The sequence below is a fragment of the Panthera leo genome, chromosome D4 (genome assembly GCF_018350215.1).
Source record: "Panthera leo isolate Ple1 chromosome D4, P.leo_Ple1_pat1.1, whole genome shotgun sequence".
NCBI lineage: Eukaryota > Metazoa > Chordata > Mammalia > Carnivora > Felidae > Panthera > Panthera leo.
Window position 1 is genome coordinate 11,379,196 of NC_056691.1, and position 18,855 is coordinate 11,398,050.

An 18,855-nucleotide genomic window follows, 5' to 3' on the forward strand; every position below is an offset into this window, starting at 1 on the left:
GGCTGCCGGGGCTTCGGCGGCCCGCTCGCCGCTCCGTGTGGCCGGAGGACTGGCGGGGAAGGAAGGGGAACGCGGGGACACACACACTCGCCGCGGCGCGCGCGCATTGCACACTCGCCGCCGCGCGCCCCCGCCGAGGCGCGTCCCGGGTGAGTTTGGCCCCGCGGCTCCGGCCCGGCACCTGCCGGCTCCGCGCGCCGCGCCCCGCCCCCGCCCGCGCCGACCCTCCGGCCCCTCCCGCCCCTCGCCCGCACAGATCTCCCGGCGCCGGGGGGGAAGCAACTACATCCCGACAACTTGCAGACTGTGGCGCAACTGGTCTCGACAGCAGAGGCGCCCGAATGCTGCCCGGGTGAGGTAAGTTTCCTGCGCGTCCCCGGCCCCTCCTCTCTAGACCCTCCTCCAGGGCTGGGGCTGGGGGGGCTCCGCGTCCTGACCAACCCCGGAGGTCTCTCCACGTTCGCACTTTGTCGGCGTAGTGCTGGGGGTAGGGTGGAGGTTGTGCGTGGCCACCGAAGCGGGACCTTCATTCCGCTGGGGCCACGGCCGCGCGCTCCCCGCGAGCACCCACTAGCTCGCCGCCCGGATCCCCTCCGGCCGCAGTAACCCTCGGGGACCTGTCTGGGTTCACCTAAGGGGGAGCTTCCCGCCCCCCCCCCCCCTTTTCGGAGGAAGCGGCTGAGTTTGGCAGCAGAAGGTGGGATCTCCCACCCTCCCCGGGCAATAAACAGAGGCGAACTTGTTAGGCGCCCCTGGGATCTCAAGAGGGGCTTGCGAGTCGGTGTTCTGGTCATTTCTGGCGCCGAAGCCGAATTGCACAGGTGCGGAACGGTTGCAGCCTATATGCAGCAGCCGACTTGGGCGTTTCGCGTTGTTCTCTCCCCCAGCCCCGTCAACGTGACGCTTCAGCAGCTGGGGCGAGGGGTGGGAATGTGGGGGCAACGGAGAGGGAGAATGCCAGGGCTCGATATGCCAGGCCGGTGCCCGGAGTCGCCAAAACTGAAGACAACCAGTCTGCTTATCTCGCATCTATGCAGATGAGCCCGTTGTATTCTTATCCGCCCCCCCTCCCCCCTCACCGCCCCGGTTCCCTGGTCTCTGGTGCCCAGCATGGTCGGGTAGAAACCTGTTCCAGAGAAGTTGTTTGGATAGGCTGATGAATTCTTTCATCTGATGTACAAAAATCAGGGCTCTCAACGAGGAAATGCTAGTTACTCTGATGCTTTTTAAAGGCAGAGTGTTGGATACTCGAAACACCCACCGACCCCGTCTTCGCAGGACCTTTCCAGCCTCCCAGGGGCCCGAGCTCTAAGGTGAATGACCCTTGAGAGACAGGTTGGGCCTCAGAACGTGTTAGTCTCCTGCAAAGAAAAAAAATCGGGTCTCCCCATCAGCACTCCTCAGCATGGGTTTGGGGATCCTCGGTTGCCCCTCCGGGGGAAAAGCATCCACCCAGACTTGTCCCTTTTCCGCGGAAGGGCTGAAGTGTTCTGCAGTTGTTGGAGAAAGGCCCAAGGGTTGGTTTCATCCCCCCTCTAATGTGATGAAGTAGAATAACGTTCATGGAAGCTTCGGGCAGAGCATTTCTAGCTGAAAGGAGGCCCTGAGAAAAAAAACCTTTCTCAGCCAAGCCCATGCCGGTGGCACGTTCGTTGAGTGAGCCTTGCACCTAGTCTCGGTGCTGAGGGGAATGATGCATTCCATGCTCCGTAATGGGAGTGGAGACTTAGGAATACCGGGGAGAAAGCGGTGAAATCTGAGCCTCATGAATAATGACATCTTAGTTGAGAAAGAAAACTGTTCAGAACTGAATGGTAAAACCACATTACATTTTTGTCCAAATTAAGACTAGAGGAAATCTAATAATAATACCTTGCATTTTGAATCCGTGCCTTGTTGTTAGTGAATGTTTTTCAATGCTCATTAAATTCTAACCATTTCTGGGGGAGGCAGGGCAAAGATTATTAAGCACATACTCGCAGTGGGAACGTGAGGCCCACAGATTCAGGGACTTACCAAGGTAACAGGAGGCTGGAATTAGAGTCACAGCCACGTTCTCTGAAATACACCCCCCCCCCCCCCATCACCGTAGTGCTGGCTCTGAACTTTAAGGTTTTCACGATGGCCAGAGTGCTTCTGCATTTCTTGTGGTCTGTGCTGTCTCACTGTGAATCACTGTTCACATTTGACAGATGAGGAAACTGAGGTTTAGACCGGGATGGGACTTTTCCATGGTATCCTGCCTAAGCTAGTGGAGGTTACAAGATAACAGAGCTCTTGATGTCCCGTCCACCGCTTTGCAAATGATGCCATCATTGCGCTCCTGATGGCGATGAGGGGACATCACGGATACTGCAGTACATTGGGGGACTATTAACCGTGTCTGCTGGTGACCTGAGTTCTAGTTCAGGCACTCTTTTTGGCTGTGTGACCCCGGGCCAAATCATACCACCTCTGAGCTTCAAGTGTCTGAATTATTTTTTTCTTTCTAGTCTTAGCATTTTATAATGCTTATCGATGTGTTTTTAATCCATCTCATCATTTTCTCTAGGGGAAAGAAAGCTTTTTTTCACCCTGCCTTGAGTAAGGGATTTAGCTAATTATCTCTTCCCCTTGTAATTTACTCCCGCTTCCCACTGACCACGTCCCACTTAGTGAGGGGGAGAAAATTCTGAGGGCACTTTAACTTAGCATCCCTATTGTTTAGTGTTACTATTTGACTTGGAAATATCCTGCTGGGCTGATCTACTGTAAAATACATATTAAGATTCACTTGGCTATCCCAGTCAACTCATACCTTTAGTATATTTTTAGCTTTGGAGTTTGTATGTAGTAACACTCAAGAAATAGCTGTTGAATGAAGGGGGTGAGTGAAATCACTCATAAGGAAAGCACATGCTGTGAAACAAAGCAAGTGTCTCGCCATGTAAATTCCCAACATCTGCTGACCCATAAGGTAATTTACCTACAGGAGGTGCGCCTCCTGAAGCTGGCAGAGACAGGTGCCTGTTACTCTCCTTCCTGAATACATCATATAAAGAAGAGTTTTTCTTTCTCCATGTAGGCAATAGACTCATGTTGTCTCTGTCATGCTCTTTTGCTCCCCTTTCCCTCCCTTAGTTGCTAGTAATGGGTAGCTGGCTGTGCATTGCTAGACATTGACTTATGCCCTTTTGTAAGAGTCTTGAGATGGAGAAACCTACCCCTTTTTTTTTTTTTTTTTTTTTGAGTAAGTTTCAAGCAGCTGCTAATACTGGCTAGAGGTTTCACAGAGGAAACCTAATTAACAAAACCAACCTAGTTTCTGTTCCCTTTAAGGGTCCTCTTTCTACCCCTCCTTCCCATATACACAGGAGTTGTGTTTTTATTTTCAGAAGAATGATGAAGAATTAGAATGGTTCTTAAATATTATGAACAGATCCAGCCATTGGGATTGAGGTGTCGGTCTTCGTGATAAAGAATTTAAATGTTAAATAGTTCAGAGACTTGTCGCTTTTACGGGTAAGACAACTGAGGAATCGAGAGGTGAATTGGCTTACTCAGGGTCCCACCTATGTTTTGCAAGAATTCTTAGGGAGGTTCACATTTAAGGTTGCGCTGGGGGTTCTGTGGTGAAGGTGCATTCTTGATTTTTAAAAATCATGGAGATTAACAGAAAACTTCTCTTTACTAGTAATAGTAGAGTGTCATAATTTTAAACGATTTAGTATGGAGATTTGTAAGTTTCTCATCCAAGCAGACACCATTAGAGAGAAAATGTTTGTCTGTTTTCATCTATTCACTCTGATTCTCCTGACTTATGTAGATCATCAGACTCAGAATTAATACTTTGTTGCAACCAGTGCTTGAAGAAAGGGAACAGTTGGAATAGAAATACAAATGTATGGTGGTTTTCCAGGCTTCTTTTCCTGGTAAATAAAACCAGAAGCCAAAGGTGGCCTTGCTGTAGAGCCAGTGAAGTCATAAATATGTATACATTTAATTTGCATTTTCATTTTGCTTGTACTTCAGTTAAATGGGAGTCCGAAGTTTGATATCCTGGGGGGAAAAATACATTTTTTTTTTTTTTTACTATGGCTAGAACCTTCATTAGCTACACTGTAAAACATCAAGTCCTAAATGTATTTGTTGCAGAAATGTGTTCTCTGTATCAAGTGTATTAACCGGAGTTGGAAAGAGTCCTTTCTTTTTTAGAAGCTGCCCAGTTAGGACTGTACATTATGTAGCTCAGCTGTTAATTTGTGGATTCATGTATGGCAATTCTCAATGCAAGGAAAATTAGGGAGGAAACCTAGCCTTCGGTTTTATTTAATATTTTTCTTTCTGAAAAAAACATCTAAACCTAGTTTAGTGATGAAATTTTTGAAATACTGTATAGAAAACCATTGGCTGCCATTGATGAAGTATTTTATTCAGCCAGGCTCCTTTCAGTATAAAAGATGAGGCCCGAGAAAACACGCTTGATTTTGTGTATTCCAGTTACAATCGTATCTACTTCTGTCTGGTTTTGCAGGAGGTGTATAAAGGAGACCATGATAGAGGAACATACAGGAATTGTACTCACAGGTTACTCCTGGGTAAGGTGTATTTGAAATACGGATAATAATCGGCACGTGGTTACATGTTGACTCAGCCGGCAGCGCCTTGGCATTATTTTAAGTTACAACTTGTACTTGAATGGAGAGCTGCGCAAAGTATGTGTTCTTCTGGTACAAAGTCTTCTGTGTTGTTTATGGGAATGAATGAACGACAGGTGTGCAGTATGTTTTGGGGAGTTTACATAGTGGGCGAGCAACTTCTGGAGACCTACTTGTTTTCTCTAAGAGTTTTAAAAAGGCACTTGCAAAATTATGATGAACTGCAAAGCATTGAGTGGACAAGGTTGCTTCCACTAAAAATGGGTGAGTGTGTATTTCAGTTGAGGTTCTACAGGCAAGGGTTGGACTTTCAGGCACGGAGGCGAGTGGACTAGAAAGTAGAATTATCTTGAATCGGAGCTCAAGTTCTGGGATGAAAGATAGGACTGTAAAAAAAATTTATTTGGTAAGAACGAGGTGATATTTAAGCTTTTCTGTCCAGATCTGGATCTTTGGTCATAACATTTGTTGATAAAGTAGGAAACAAAAACACTGGAGCGATGAAAAGCAATGTTATGACCTGCTTGAGGGAGTAGTAAGCCTTTCATGCGTGTTTAGCTAATATTTATCAGTGGGAAAGGTTGGGCACCAGGTTTTATTTTTGTATTCTTGGGACTTAGCACGGGGCTGGCAGATAGTAAGGGTTTAATAAATGGGTAGTGACTGATGTATGCATTCAGACAAATAATGCTCTTCACACCTCTGGGATGTTTTCATAATTATTGTAATGATTTTATTTTTTTCAGACCATTTAAAAAACATCAGTAGTTTCAGCAGTTGATAGGGGTCCTTCATTTTTCATCACATACAGTGTTTATTCACCAGACCCAATCTTTTTAACCAACATGCCTGGGAATGATTTTTTTTTTTTTTACTTCCTCTTTAACAGAAATAATAAACTGGATATAAAATGTGCCCTTTCTTTTATTATTTACAAGTACCAGATTGACATATTTTTAAAGCACCTGGAGTGGGTTAGTAGTGAGTATGGTTCAGGTACACAGATAAGAATGGACTTTCTCTAAGTTGTTGTGGTTTTTTTTCTTTAATGTTTGTTTATTTTTGAGAGAGAGCAAGAGGGTGAGTGAGGGAGGGGCAGAGAGAGAGGGAGAAACAGAGTCTGAAACACGTTCCAGGCTCTGATCTGTCAGCACAGAGCCCAACGCGGTGCTGAAACTCACTAACTATGAGATCATGACCTGAGCCAAAGACGGGCGCTTAACTGACTGAGCCACCCAGGTGCCCCAAGCTTCTCTAAGTTAATGAATTTAAGCGTGCCTCTTCTTGGGACTTTGGCCTTCTGTGATCATCTGACCTAAAGAGAACCTTCTTCCTCTGTCTTCTTCACTTCTCACAATGGATACTTGTACATGTATGTGTTTTACTTGTTTTTCTACCACCTTTGCCCAAACTCCCGCTCAACTTAAGAGTAGAAACTCCTTGGGGCGCCTGGGTGGCTCGGTCGGTTAAGCGTCCGACTTCGGCTCAGGTCATGATCTCACGGTCCGTGAGTTCGAGCCCCGCGTCAGGCTCTGGGCTGATGGCTCAGAGCCTGGAGCCTGTTTCAGATTCTGTGTCTCCCTCTCTCTCTGCTCCTCCCCTGTTCATGCTCTGTCTCTCTCTGTCTCAAAAATAAATAAACGTTAAAAAAAAAAAAAAAAGTAGAAACTCCTTGAGGGCAGAAGTCCTGGTTGTTTCACACGATTTCTCAAGTATTTGGTACATAGTAGGTGCCTGCTTAGTATTTGAATGAATGAATGAGTCCCATCCGTGCTGTGCAGATGAACTGGACCACCCCTGAGGGCACTGGAGTCGAACAGGTGCAGCTCTAAGACAGCTCTTAAGCGCTAGCTGTCGTAGCTCCACGGGAATGCCGAGTCCTCCAGGGGGAGGAAACAGAGCTTGCTTAGGTGACTAGATTGTGGCTTGAGTATGAAGCAAGGTCTCCGTTTCGAGAGTTATTATTATTCCTTTCTCTTCGCTCAAAAATGAACGGCAGCAAACTGTTAAGAACTTCTCAAGCAAAACCAAACATTCCAAAACTGTTAAACCAGGGCCTCAACATCCCTAACTCCTAAGTACATGCGGTGCGTATCTAAGCCAGCTTGTGATCATCTACGGGGCAAGTCCTAGGACCCTTGAGGTGAAAACTTCTCAAGGCTCAGCTGATGTTTCTTTTTTTTTTTAATTTTTTTTTTTTAACGTTTATTTATTTTTGAGACAGAGACAGAGCATGAATGGGGGAGGGTCAGAGAGAGGGAGACACAGAATCTGAAACAGGCTCCAGGCTCTGAGCTGTCAGCACAGAGCCCGATGCGGGGCTCAAACTCACGGACCACAAGATCATGACCGGAGCCGAAGTCAGCCGCTTAACCGACTGAGCCACCCAGGCGCCCCTAGGATTTTTTTTAATATATATATGGAAAGTATTTTTTAAGTTTTTATTTTTTAAGTTTCAGTATTTTTAAGTTTATTTGAGGGAGAGAAAGCACACTTGGGTGGGGGGTGGGGTGCAGAGAGAGTGGGAGAGAGAGACTCCCAAGCAGGCTCTGCGCTAACAACACAGAGCCCAGATGCCGGGCTCGATCTTACAAACCGTGAGATCGTGACCCGAGCCAAAATCCAGAATTGGGCGCTTAAGCAGCTGAGCCATCTGGGCACCCCAAAAGCTCTTGATAGTCATGGCCCTGCTAAGTGATGGGTCCTGCCAGGACTGGGAGACAGACCAGGGTATCTAGGTGATGAAGGGTGAGCCATGCTCTATGTATAACTTAGGTTTGGATGTGACTCCAGGAGGATAGCAGGTAAAGGAATCATTCCATGAGCTGATGGTTGTCTGGGAAGAGGAGACTGGCGGTGTCCTGACAATTTCCAGGGTATTTCAAGCCAGTTCAACATGCTAGAGATTGAGGGAACACCTGGCCCAGACTCTGCCACTGCTGTGGGGCGTGCAAAAAAGTATAAACATGGTCTGGCTCAGCTCGACCAAGAACTTAACGTATCCCAGGCACCTGTGATGTGAAGTGCTCTTTCTTGGATCTGCATCGTGCACCTGAAGGTGGGCCCAGCATCCCTGTTAACAGTGGAGGACAGGGAAACCTGTTCGGATGATCACAGGCTCATGAGCACCGAGCCAGTAAGAGTGGGGCTAAGGTTCCAGTCACAGCTTTTCTGACTTAAAAATTTTTTTTTAAATATTTTTATTTATTTTTGAAGGAGAGAGAGAGAGACCAAGTGTGAGCAGGGGAGGAGCAGAGAGAGAGAGGGAGACATAGCATTTGAAGCAGGCTCCAGGCTCCGAGCCATCAGCCCAGAGCCGGACGCAGGGCTCGAACTCACGAACTGGGAGATCATGACCTGAGCCGAAGTCGGACGCTCAGCCGACTGAGCCACCCAGGCGCCCCGTGGCTTTTCTGACTTTAAAGCCCACATGCTTTTCTCTGCTTTGTGCTGTTGCACCACGAAATGAAGTTTTGGGGGAAGAGCTTAAAAAAGGAAGACACAGGGGCGCCTGGGTGGCTCAGTCGGTTAAGCGTCCAACTTCAGCTCAGGTCACGATCTCACACTCCGTGAGTTCCAGCCCCGCGTCGGGCTCTGGGCCGATGGCTCAGAGCCTGGAGCCTGCTTCCGATTCTGTGTCTCCCTCTCTCTCTGCCCCTCCCCCGTTCATGCTCTGTCTCTCTCTGTCTCAAAAATAAATAAGTGTTAAAAAAAAAAAAAAGGAAGACACAAGTGAATCTAGAAGTTGTTTCTCCCACCTGAGCCTCTCTATGAGCTCCGGATTACGTAATTAACATTACGGACTTCGTGCCTGGGTATCTCAAAGGCACCTCAGATTTGACTCGTCTGAGACCAGGAGGCTGGTCTCTCTCCATCCCTGGTCCTCTCTCGCGGTTCCTTAGCTCTGTGATGGGCCCTGCCGTCCACCAGGTCACACGAGGCCGACATTCAGGAGCCGTCCTTGACCCCAGGGCATCCAACCTGTCCCGTTTCTGTTGCTTTTGCTTCCTGTGAGCATCTCCCCCGCCCGTCTGTTTCTCATTGTTCCTGCTGATTCCGTCCTAACCTAGCTTCTCATCCCTCCGCTGGATTCCAGCCAGAGCCTCCCTGGGCCCCCGAGTCCTCTTTGGCCCTCCCCTCGTCCATCACCCTGCTGCAGCCAGGCCAGTCGAGGTGGCCTAGACTGTGCCGGCCGCATTCTTGTTGCCCACGCGCGTCCTTGTCCTCAGGGAAGCAGACACATCCTGGCCTCTGTGGCTCTCCGGGTAGGTGGGCTGGTGAGCTCCTGCACAGCCTCTCAGGACTTGCTCTTCCACACTGATCTCTGCCCATGGCTTTTCAGTTGCTCAGTCACAGTTGAACCGTGAGTAAAAGACCGGTATTAATCTGTCTTAGTTCAGGCTGCTGTCACAAAGTACCACAGACGGTGCGGCTTAGAAACAACGGCGGGTTATTTCCCACAGTCCCGGAGGCTGCAGTCGCAGATCAGGGCACCAGCCCGGTCCGGGTTTGGTGAGGTCCCTTTTCTGGTTGCAGACTTCTGACTTCTTGGACCCTGACTTGGTGGAGAGAGGATGAGGGGGCTCTCTTCCTCAGGACATTAATCCCATTCATAAGGGCCCCAATCTCAGTAACTAATCCTTTCCCGAAGGCCCCACCTCTTAGTACCATCACACTGGGTTAGGATTTCAATATATGAATTACAGGGAACCCAAATATCGAGGCCATCGTACAAGCCTTTATGGCCACGTCATTGCCCTTTAAGAAATCATTCTGTGTTGAAACCCCGCATCCAGAGACCTACAAACAACAAATACAGTCCAAAGAAACGTCTCATGAGAGAAAAGTGCACTACACGAGATGTGTTCTGGTATTTTCGGAGATGTTCCTTCCCGCTTTAACTTACGAGCCTGTCCTGTTACACGGGATCGGTACGTTGCAGTGGTGAAACACCGCCTTTATACGGGGGTATTGTCTCTATTTTTTCGTATGAGCCTCATCCCAAAGTTCTCACTGACTTATTTTAGCAAGACCCTGAATACTGTAAGAAAAAACGAACCCGGCTTTAAAAATATGTTAAGAACCATTTGACGGTTTTTATTTTTTTCCTGCCTGAAATTCACTGAGACTTTGAGACTGCCCATTTTAATTGCCTCCCCAAGCACAAAAGGAAAGGAGCTTAAACCAGAGAACCCTGGGCTACTCAGAACTCTTAGACGGGCTGTTTTGCGTCTGGAGTGAATTTCCTGATGGCTAAGAGTTTGCTTGCTCCTTGAAGTCTCTTAATCTGTCACATCTAACATTTGCATGGAACATTCCCGCCAAGTTGTCACAACCTTCCCCAGTTCTTAAGATTATACAGAACAGAGTGTGTCTTTTGTACTATAATAAAGCGATAGCTTTGGATCTATTCAGGGATGAGAAGCTCTTTGCCCCTGTACCAAACAGCCCCACTTTACCGTCTTTGAAAATTGCATCTGCCTTTTCTTGAAAAAAAAAAAAAAAATTGTTTTGGGCCTATTTCTGTGACTTTCAGCAGTGATTGCCCCTTCATTCATTGTTTGCTGTTGAGAATCTGTTGTGATCTTGGGAACCAGATAGCACCCAAGTTGTCTGAATGATTTCCCAAATAAATTCGTATTAGGCGCTGACATTGATATTTAACAAAAAGAGGAAAACACAGGTTTTGAGGGGGGACCTCAAGAGTTCTTGATGTAAAGGAAGCAAGATTTAGTTTTTCCTCATTCACTTTGTTTTTTTTGCCCAATAAAGAGTGTGTTTTTCTTACCCTGTTCTGTGGCTGTTCAGATAAATAAATTTCTACCTCTTAGGCTGAGATACTCATGGTTTCTTTTTTCTTTTTATAAAATATTTATGTGTTTCCTACATGATGGCATAGAGCACACTTGCTTGACTTCTTAATTTAACTTAAACGGAGTTGTAATTTATGGGTGTTTTGGTGACACCTTCATTTTTAATCTTTGATGCCTTTAGAGGTAGTAGATAACTGAAGATATTTTTCTTCCCATTGGAGAAGTGCCATAGAAAAATTTCCCCAGTTTCCTGATGTACTTCTTCCATTGGAAAATAGACTTAAAACCTGCACTAAAACCAGGAAGGTGAATATGAGATAGTTAACTTTTTTTAAATGGAGAAATGTAGCTTATTTAAAAATTTTTTTTTTCAGTGTTTATTTTTGAGAGAAAGAGACAGAGTGTGAGTGAGAAAGGGGCAGAGAGAGAGGGAGACACAGAATCTGAAACAGGCTCCAGGCTCTGAGCTGTCAGCACAGAGCCCGACGCGGGGCTCGAACTCACGAACTGGGAGATCATGACCTGAGCTGAAGTTGGACGCTCAACCGACCGAGCCACCCAGGCGCCCCAGGGAAGTGGAACTTACTTTTAAGGAGTGAGGTGAACCACACTCTTTGTAGGCTTAGAAATGCCTTACAGAGGAACAAAAAAACCCAGGAGTGTTGTCGCTTTAGCAAGCTATGTTTAAATGATGCCTTTTTATTGTTTTTCCCAAGACATGCAGTTAGAACGATGTAGCGAAGATTCGTGGAAAGTGGAGTAAATGGGAATTGTCTCATGCTGAGGGTTAAGAGGGAAACATGACTTTTGTTTATGTTTGTAGAAAACAGAATGGAAATTCAGCCTGTGAGATTTGTGGAAGGTTGGGCCCCATTACTCAGTTTTGTGGTTTGTCAGAAACTCCCTCTCCTAAGTGGCTATTTATAAACGTGACCATGATGCAGCATTTCATCTTGTGCAAACTTTATATAAGACAGAGTCACTTGCCACGTAAATCAGAAGACGTCTGGAAGCGTTTGGAAACTGAGTGTTAAGCGTCCTACACGTGCACCTAGCAGCTCCGGAGACGATTATTAACAGTCCCTGCAGTTACATTTTTACTGGTTCCTTCCTTGTCTGCCTCCTTCACTGGGAAGTGATTTCCCCAGGGGGAGGGACTATGTACGGGTCACTGCTGTTGCCCCAGCACCTAGCAAGGTGTCCAGTGCAAAGAGTGGTTGAATGGATGAGTAACTGATGTCCTTAGGCTACAACTGTCTGTTTTCAACTTGCCAGCTCCCCTTCCTTTTTTAATTTTATTTTTTTTTAGTGTTTATTTTTGAGAGAGAGCGAGCGAGAGAGAGAGACAGAGTGCAAGCGGGGAAGGAGCAGGGAGAGGGAGACACGGAAGCCAAAGCAGGCTCCAGGCTCCGAGCTGTCAGCACAGAGCCCGACGCGGGGCTCGAACCCGCAAACCGTGAGATCATGGCCTGAGTCGAAGTCGGACAGTTAACCGAATGAGCCACCCCCCCAGGCGTCTCCTGTAGCTGTCACTTTTTATTTTATTTTATTTTATTTTTTTTTTTTTTTTTAAATTTTTTTTTTTTAACCTTTATTTATTTTTGAGACAGAGAGAGACAGAGCATGAACGGGGGAGGGTCAGAGAGAGGGAGACATAGAATCGGAAACAGGCTCCAGGCTCCGAGCTGTCAGCACAGAGCCCGACGCGGGGCTCGAACTCACGGACCGTGAGATCACGACCTGAGCCGAAGTCGGCTGCTCAACCGACTGAGCCACCCAGGTGCCCCTAGCTGTCACTTTTTAAAACACGGAACCCATCTCCCTTCCCAAGTTCTCAATTTTCATCAAAGGTCCCCTCATTCTTTTTTAACCTATTTTCAGAACTTTCACTGACGTTTATTTTCCTCACCCTTGTTTCCGTGCAGCTTCCAAGTCCTGAGAAATTAAACAAAAGCACGTTGTTCTCTGTTCTCACATTTCCTGTACGAACACCTGTTACTTGGACTATTGTGGCAGGTTCCCCATTGGCTTCCACATCCCCCCTTCTATTAATCATTGATAATATCTGCTATCAGAGATTATAATTTTGTCACCAGCAGGCCCCCAGACGCTTAAATGCTTTACCGTGCCCGAAATCTCAGCGCTGTTGTTTGGTCCACAAAACCATCCGTACTCTGGCCCTTACGGACCATTCATTATCATTGTTGTCCCTCCTGTCCTTGTAGGACTATAGTGTGACTGCAGGTACCATTTCTTCTTCTTTTTTTTTTAAGTTTCTTTATTTATTTTGAAAGAGAGAGCGGGCGCGCGCACACACACACACACACACACACACACACACACACACACACACGGTAGAGAGAAGGAGAGAGGATCCCAAGCAGGCTCTATGCTGACAGTGTGGAGCCTGACTTGGGGCTCAAACTCACAGACTGTGAGCTCGTGACCTGAGCCAAAATCAAGAGATGGACGCTTAACCCACTGAGCTCCCCAGGTGCCCCTACAGGTACCATTTCTTGAATGCTTACTCTCTAGCAGGCACAGCATAGAAGAAGACAGGTCAGAAAGGTTTTCGGTGCATTTTGGAACCATGTGACTGTGTATTGCATAGGGTTGGTGTGGTTGGAAGGAGACAGGGCTGCAGCGGGGTGTTGAGGCCAGACCGGGGACATCTTCTTAGACGTGTTAAGGAGTGTGAACTTTTCTTTTCTGAGCAATGAGGCAACAGCTAGAAGATTTTCAGGGACGAGTGTTGAGCTCGTGTTTTATGTGACATCAGCAACGTGGGCCGTAGTTTGGGAGATGAGGGAGGGGGAGGGACTGGAGACGGGGTGGGGGGTTAGTTACAGGGGAGATGAGGGTCCAGTGAAGGTAGAGAGGGAGGGGAAGAGTGAGCAGATTGGAGATGTCATAGGGAGAATTGATAGGACTGAGTGACCGCTCGCATGTGAATTTTGAGGGAATAGGAGCCGTGGAAGATGGTTCTCTGGCTTCTGGCTTGAGTGGCTGCAGAGGTTGGGGAGTGATGGTCTGGTTCTGTGAAGAGGCCGCGTGTAGGCGTTGGCAGTGGCAGGAGGGCTGTGATGAGGAGTCCGGCCTTGAACTTGAGTTTGAGGTACCCGTGGGATGGCAAGGTGGAGTGTGGCTGTGAGGGGAGAAGTCTATGGTGGGAACACTGGCCGTGATGGTCCCTGGCTCCGGGCGGCGTTTCAGGTCATGGGAGTCGATGAGATTGAAATCGAGTAGAACACCAGGCAGAAGGTCTAGAAGGAAGCTTTATGAGTATGGCTCTAAGGAGAGAGCCTCGGGATGGGGACAGTGTTACGGGTGCTCACCAGTGTCTGAAGCTGTGGATGAAATGAGACTTGGTTGAATGGGTTTAGAGACAAAGAAGAGAAAATGTCTGAGAACCAGCCTCATTCACTTATCTTCCTTTGCAGCTTACTTCTCTGTACCTTGGCTTCTTAGATCTATTCTTTCTGGATCTTTCATTTTCTTTTCCGTTTAAGGGAATGGCATCAGATTTTCATGACCCCCCCCCCCCCATACTTACCATGGTTCTGGAAAGCTTCTCTGACCCCACCATTTCCCACACTCAGTTGCCCTGAAGGGATTTCTTGACACACGTTCCCTTTGGGTTTCTTGCTCTTCTGACTTTCCGGGAGCTTTCCCTACGGGCCGGCTTTTCATCTGTTCTCAGCTTTATCTCACCAAGCAGATGCAGAGGCCTGACAGCACGGACCATGTCTTCTGTCTCTCTGTGTTTCCCACCCTCCCTGATGGCTCTAGTGTCTTCCACGTGTTACAGCCACCCCTTGTGATTGACCTGTATTCCATTTTATTTTATTTTTTTTAATTTTTTAAAAATGTTTATTTTTGAGAGAGAGAGAAACAGAGCACGAGCAGGGGAGGGGCAGAGAGAGGGAGACACAGAATCAGAAGCAGGCTCCAGGTTCTGAGCTGTCAGCCCAGAGCCCATCGTGGGGCTTGAACTCACGAACCGCGAGATCATGACCTGAGCTGAAGTCGGATGCTTAACCGACTGAGCCCCCCAAGTGCCCCAGACCTTTATTCCATTTTAGAAGACTGAAGTATAAAGGTGAATAACTCAAAGTTCTTTAAGGATTTTTACCCATGCTTGTGCCTTGAACTAACTTGAAAGTACCTGCTTATCATGGGTTTGTAGGTAGGATGTTCCGTCTTTCCCCGAAAAAATGAAATTTAGCTGACAGAAAGGTCCACAAAATGAGGGCCGAAGTCTGGTCATTTTTTTTTTTTTTAATGTTTATTTATTTTTGAGAGAGAGAGAGACAGAATGTGAGTGGGTTAGGGGCAGAGAGAGAGGGAGACACAGAAGCTGAAGCAGGCTCCAGGCTCTGAGCTGTCAGCACAGAGCCCGACGCGGGGCGCGAACTCACAGACCGTGAGATCATGACCTGAGCCGAAGTCGGACGCTCAACCGACTGAGCCACCCAGGCGCCCCAGTCTTGTCGTTTTTTATTCTAACTATTTAAATGTTGAGAGGAGGAGGAGAGCTCTCTGACAGCTCCCCTGTGCCTACCCTTACTTCACACAGAGTGTATCTCCTGGCTTCTCTGGGTCCTGTTTCCTGTGTTTTTAGACAGCATTTTGCATACATTTGCCCAGGCTGAATCTGGATGTGGTGAGAGTTCCAGCCTGAGAAGCGAGGGTTCTGGCTCATTCCGCCCTTCTCCTGACATTCTGATGACCTCTGGTCAAGTGGCTTGACAGTCTTGTGTGAATTTTTTCCCCCCTCATCTGTTGAATGAGAATCGATACACTGGCTCCTGGCTAGTTCAAAGGCATGTCGTGAGGCCACACGAAATGAAGGCCTTTGAGGTTCTTAGAACAAAAGCCTCATGCACATGATTTCGTAAGAGCTGCAGAAGGAGGTGAGGCTCCGGACAGCCCCATTTATAGCCCGTGGGTAAGCAGTTCTGACGCCAAGGATGTAACATCTGCTGTGACTGGGTTCCCATGAAAGAATTCTCCTTCCTTATTCCCAGGGGTCAAGGGTGACAGGTGGGATGCTTTGCCAAAGCCTGATGAGAGTTCCAGAATTTAAACCCATCCTCGTCATGGATGAGGAGAGCAGCATACCTTTATTTTTAAAGGTGGAGGGCTGTCAAAGTGAAACTCAGGTTTAGTTGTTAAAGAAACTGAATGTTCGTAGCAGCAGATAATTCATAGGACACGTTCTAAACTAGAACATCTGCTCAGTGTATTAAACAAGTTCGTTGCTTACTCATTTTCGATTGTACGGTGGATGGTTGTCATCATCCCACCTTACTGCGCTCGCCTAACGCCGTGCCTCACATACACAGATGGTCAGTGTTTCCATGAATGCCTTTTTAGGTGGTGTAGGAGAAGATCCTAGAAGTCATCCAGAAAGCACTTTTAATACCTGTGGGAAGTTGTTCGAAGCTCAGTGGACATCCCCTAAATGAGGAATGAGATGAAAACTTAATGACAGAAAAATTTGTGGTCTGATGACCTATATCAAGTGGCAGAGGGGTTTGATGGCAGTTATTGACATGGGTTAATACCGGATCAGAAATGAAGGGAACTCACAGAGTTTAACGTCGTTGGAACAAGGGTTGTGACGTGAGATCTGTAGTCATGACTTCGGGTCAGGGGCCAAAATTTGAATTCCTTACTCAACCTGGAAGTTGGCTTAGTGGCATAATCATAATCATACAGGTGCACTTTCTTGGTTTTCTGCCCTTATAGTCAGACTGTGGCCTAAGCCCGGTGGACTTGGTTATGCTCGTAGGCTAGATGGCAAATGGTAGCAACCTCCACAGAGTAAAAGTCTCACTGGCAGGAGGTGGGATGACATGAAGGCAGAGAGAGGTGAGAAAACAGGTGCTAAAGTCCTCATCTCCTAAAACGGGGGACTAAGATAGGCTTGTTAAAAGTTGGTGGCATTCCAGAGTTGTGCCATCTTGCCTTCCTACCGTCGGCGCGTGAGAGTTCCAGTTGCTTCGTATTTTCATCAATACATGATACACTCAGTCTTTTTCATCTTTGATATTCTAGTAAGTGTATAATGGTGGCTCATTGTGCTTTCACATTGTAGTCCCCTGATGGCTAATGATGTTGAGCATCAAGTCATGTTTATTTGACGTCCTTACATGTTCTTGGGCAAGGTACAGAACTCGCGTATTAATTCTAGTAACTTTGTTGTGGCATGCATCGATTTTTTTTTTAATGTAGACAATCGTGTCTGTGAACAAAAGCAGTTTTGCTTCAGTCAAGGAAAAAAATGGGTGGAGACACCAATGAAGACTTGAGTACTTCACATTAGGAAGGTAATGAGAAGAATTAAAATGGTATGGTGGAAATTCCTATCATGAATCAAGAATGAGGCATTGAAGCATGTGATCAGGTCATGGAGATGACCACCAAGAAGCCCAAACAGAAAATTTTGACAACAGTTGTCTTGGTAGAATTGTGGCAGGAACGGGAAAACGCGGAGGCGGTCGTGGTCATGAAGTTCTCTGTGTCATTTGGTATGTTACCTTGCATGTGCCTTTCTGTGATAAATCATTGGTATGTTGCGAATTAGAACACAGAGGTAGAAAGTAACATGAAGCAACTGAAATGGGTAGAGTGTAAGAACTGAATATTGTAAGAAATGCCGGAGGAAACCGTCAACGATCGGAAAGTTGTATAAGGGAAGGAAGCACCCTCGCGTAACCAAGCTGTCGAATACCTAGCATTTACCTGGGTACTCAGTACATTCGAGGTACTTTCTAAACAATAAACATGCATGAACTTGTTGAATGTTCATAGCGACCCGTGAGGTAGGTTCAGTTACCATTTTGTAAGTGAGGAAACCATGGAGTGGAGACATTAAGTACAGTTTTGGAGGCCACACAGCCAGATTTCAGAGCCGGGTGGTCCAGCTCCAGAACCATCCCTCTGGATCAGGTCTCATGGAGGACGATGGGCATGACACCCCCCAGTGCATTGGGTGCGCAATCCTTAATGCTACCATGGCTCGTTCTCTGAAGTCTTCTAAAGAGGTCCCTGACTTTAATTCATTCGCAGTTCAACAGATGTGTCATTGCCTGTTAACACAGTTCTCGCTAGTAGGATTATTCCTTTCTAGCCGGGGAGGGCAGTATATAATTTGTAATTAACATATGGTGTATAATTTAACACATAACTTTAATAAGTTCATTAGTGTATTTTTGTACACGTGTAATATATGATATTTACTCGTGTAATCTAATACAAGATGCTGTGGGGAAAAAACTAAAGCGGGACAAGGCGTGGAATAGAGGTAGCGGTGGGAGGGGGGTGTTCTTCTCCAAGGGAGGTCAAGGAATACCTATGAGCACTGTCTTAGCTCCAGCTGCTATAACAAATGTAGCACCAATGGGCGGCTTCAATGCAGACATTCACTTCTTTCAGTTGTGAAAGCTGCAAGTCCAAGATCGAAGTGCTGGTAGGTCTGCTGAGAGCCCACTTTGTCCTTTGTAGGTGGCCGTCTTCTCGTTGTATCCTCACGTGGCAGAGAGGAAGCCCCCTCTGCTGCCTCTTCTTACAAGGGCACTAATCCCATTCACCAGGGCTCCACCCTCATGACCTCATGACCTTGCAAACGCCTTACCTCCTAGTACCATCACGTTGGGGTTAGAATTTCAAGGTAGGAATTTGCGGGAGAGGCACAAACATTCAGTCCGTAACAAACAAAGTTCTGCACGAAATAGACGAGCACACTACACAGGTTTGGAGGAAAGCATTTCAGGCAGAAGGAACAGAAAGTGCAAAGCCCTGAGCTAGGCAGAGTTCCTCGTGTGAGTACTTGGTGGAAACCGGTACCTCCAGAGCTGAGGGAATGGAGGGGAGAACCCGGGGCCATGGCAGATAGAGTCTCCTACACGTGACAGTGACTTTGGGTTTGAATTTTGTGTGATGGGAAGTCCTTAAAGGGTTGAGAAAAGGAAAAGGACGTTAAAAAAGAACATTCTGTGTCGTCTCTCATGAAGAGGCAGTGTGTTTCCAAACTGATGGCGTTTCGCTGGTCAGTGAAAGTTTGCATGAAGGATTTGCTAGAGAAGTCTGGTCCTCTGTGGACAAGGGAAAATTCCACATTCGCAGTACTCCCACATGCGTTCCTTAAAGGTGATTTATTGACCTGGACGGTAGTTAAGTGTGCCTACATAGAGATGGTGACTCATGGTACTGTTACTGATTGCCTTCTAGGTGGAATAAAGTGCGTATGTTTAAACACCATTAAAAAATTGTGTTTCACCTGACGGTCGATGGGGAGAGGTGGATGGGGGAGGGGCTAAATGGGTGTTGGGTATTAAGGAGCAAGGGCGCTGGTTGTGATGAGCACTGGGTATTGAATGTAAGTGACAAATCACTAAATT

General features: G+C 46.9%; 1 protein-coding gene across 1 annotated transcript in view; it reads left to right on the plus strand.

The window, feature by feature from the left end:
* Positions 1-209: 209 nt before the first annotated feature.
* The window catches only part of PIP5K1B (phosphatidylinositol-4-phosphate 5-kinase type 1 beta), a 311,111-nt gene continuing 292,465 nt past the window's right edge, over positions 210-18,855 (plus strand). Inside the window, exon 1 of the mRNA XM_042913813.1 lies at positions 210-357. The gene's annotated coding sequence lies outside the window, so the exon portion shown is untranslated. The remainder of the gene's footprint in view (positions 358-18,855) is intronic.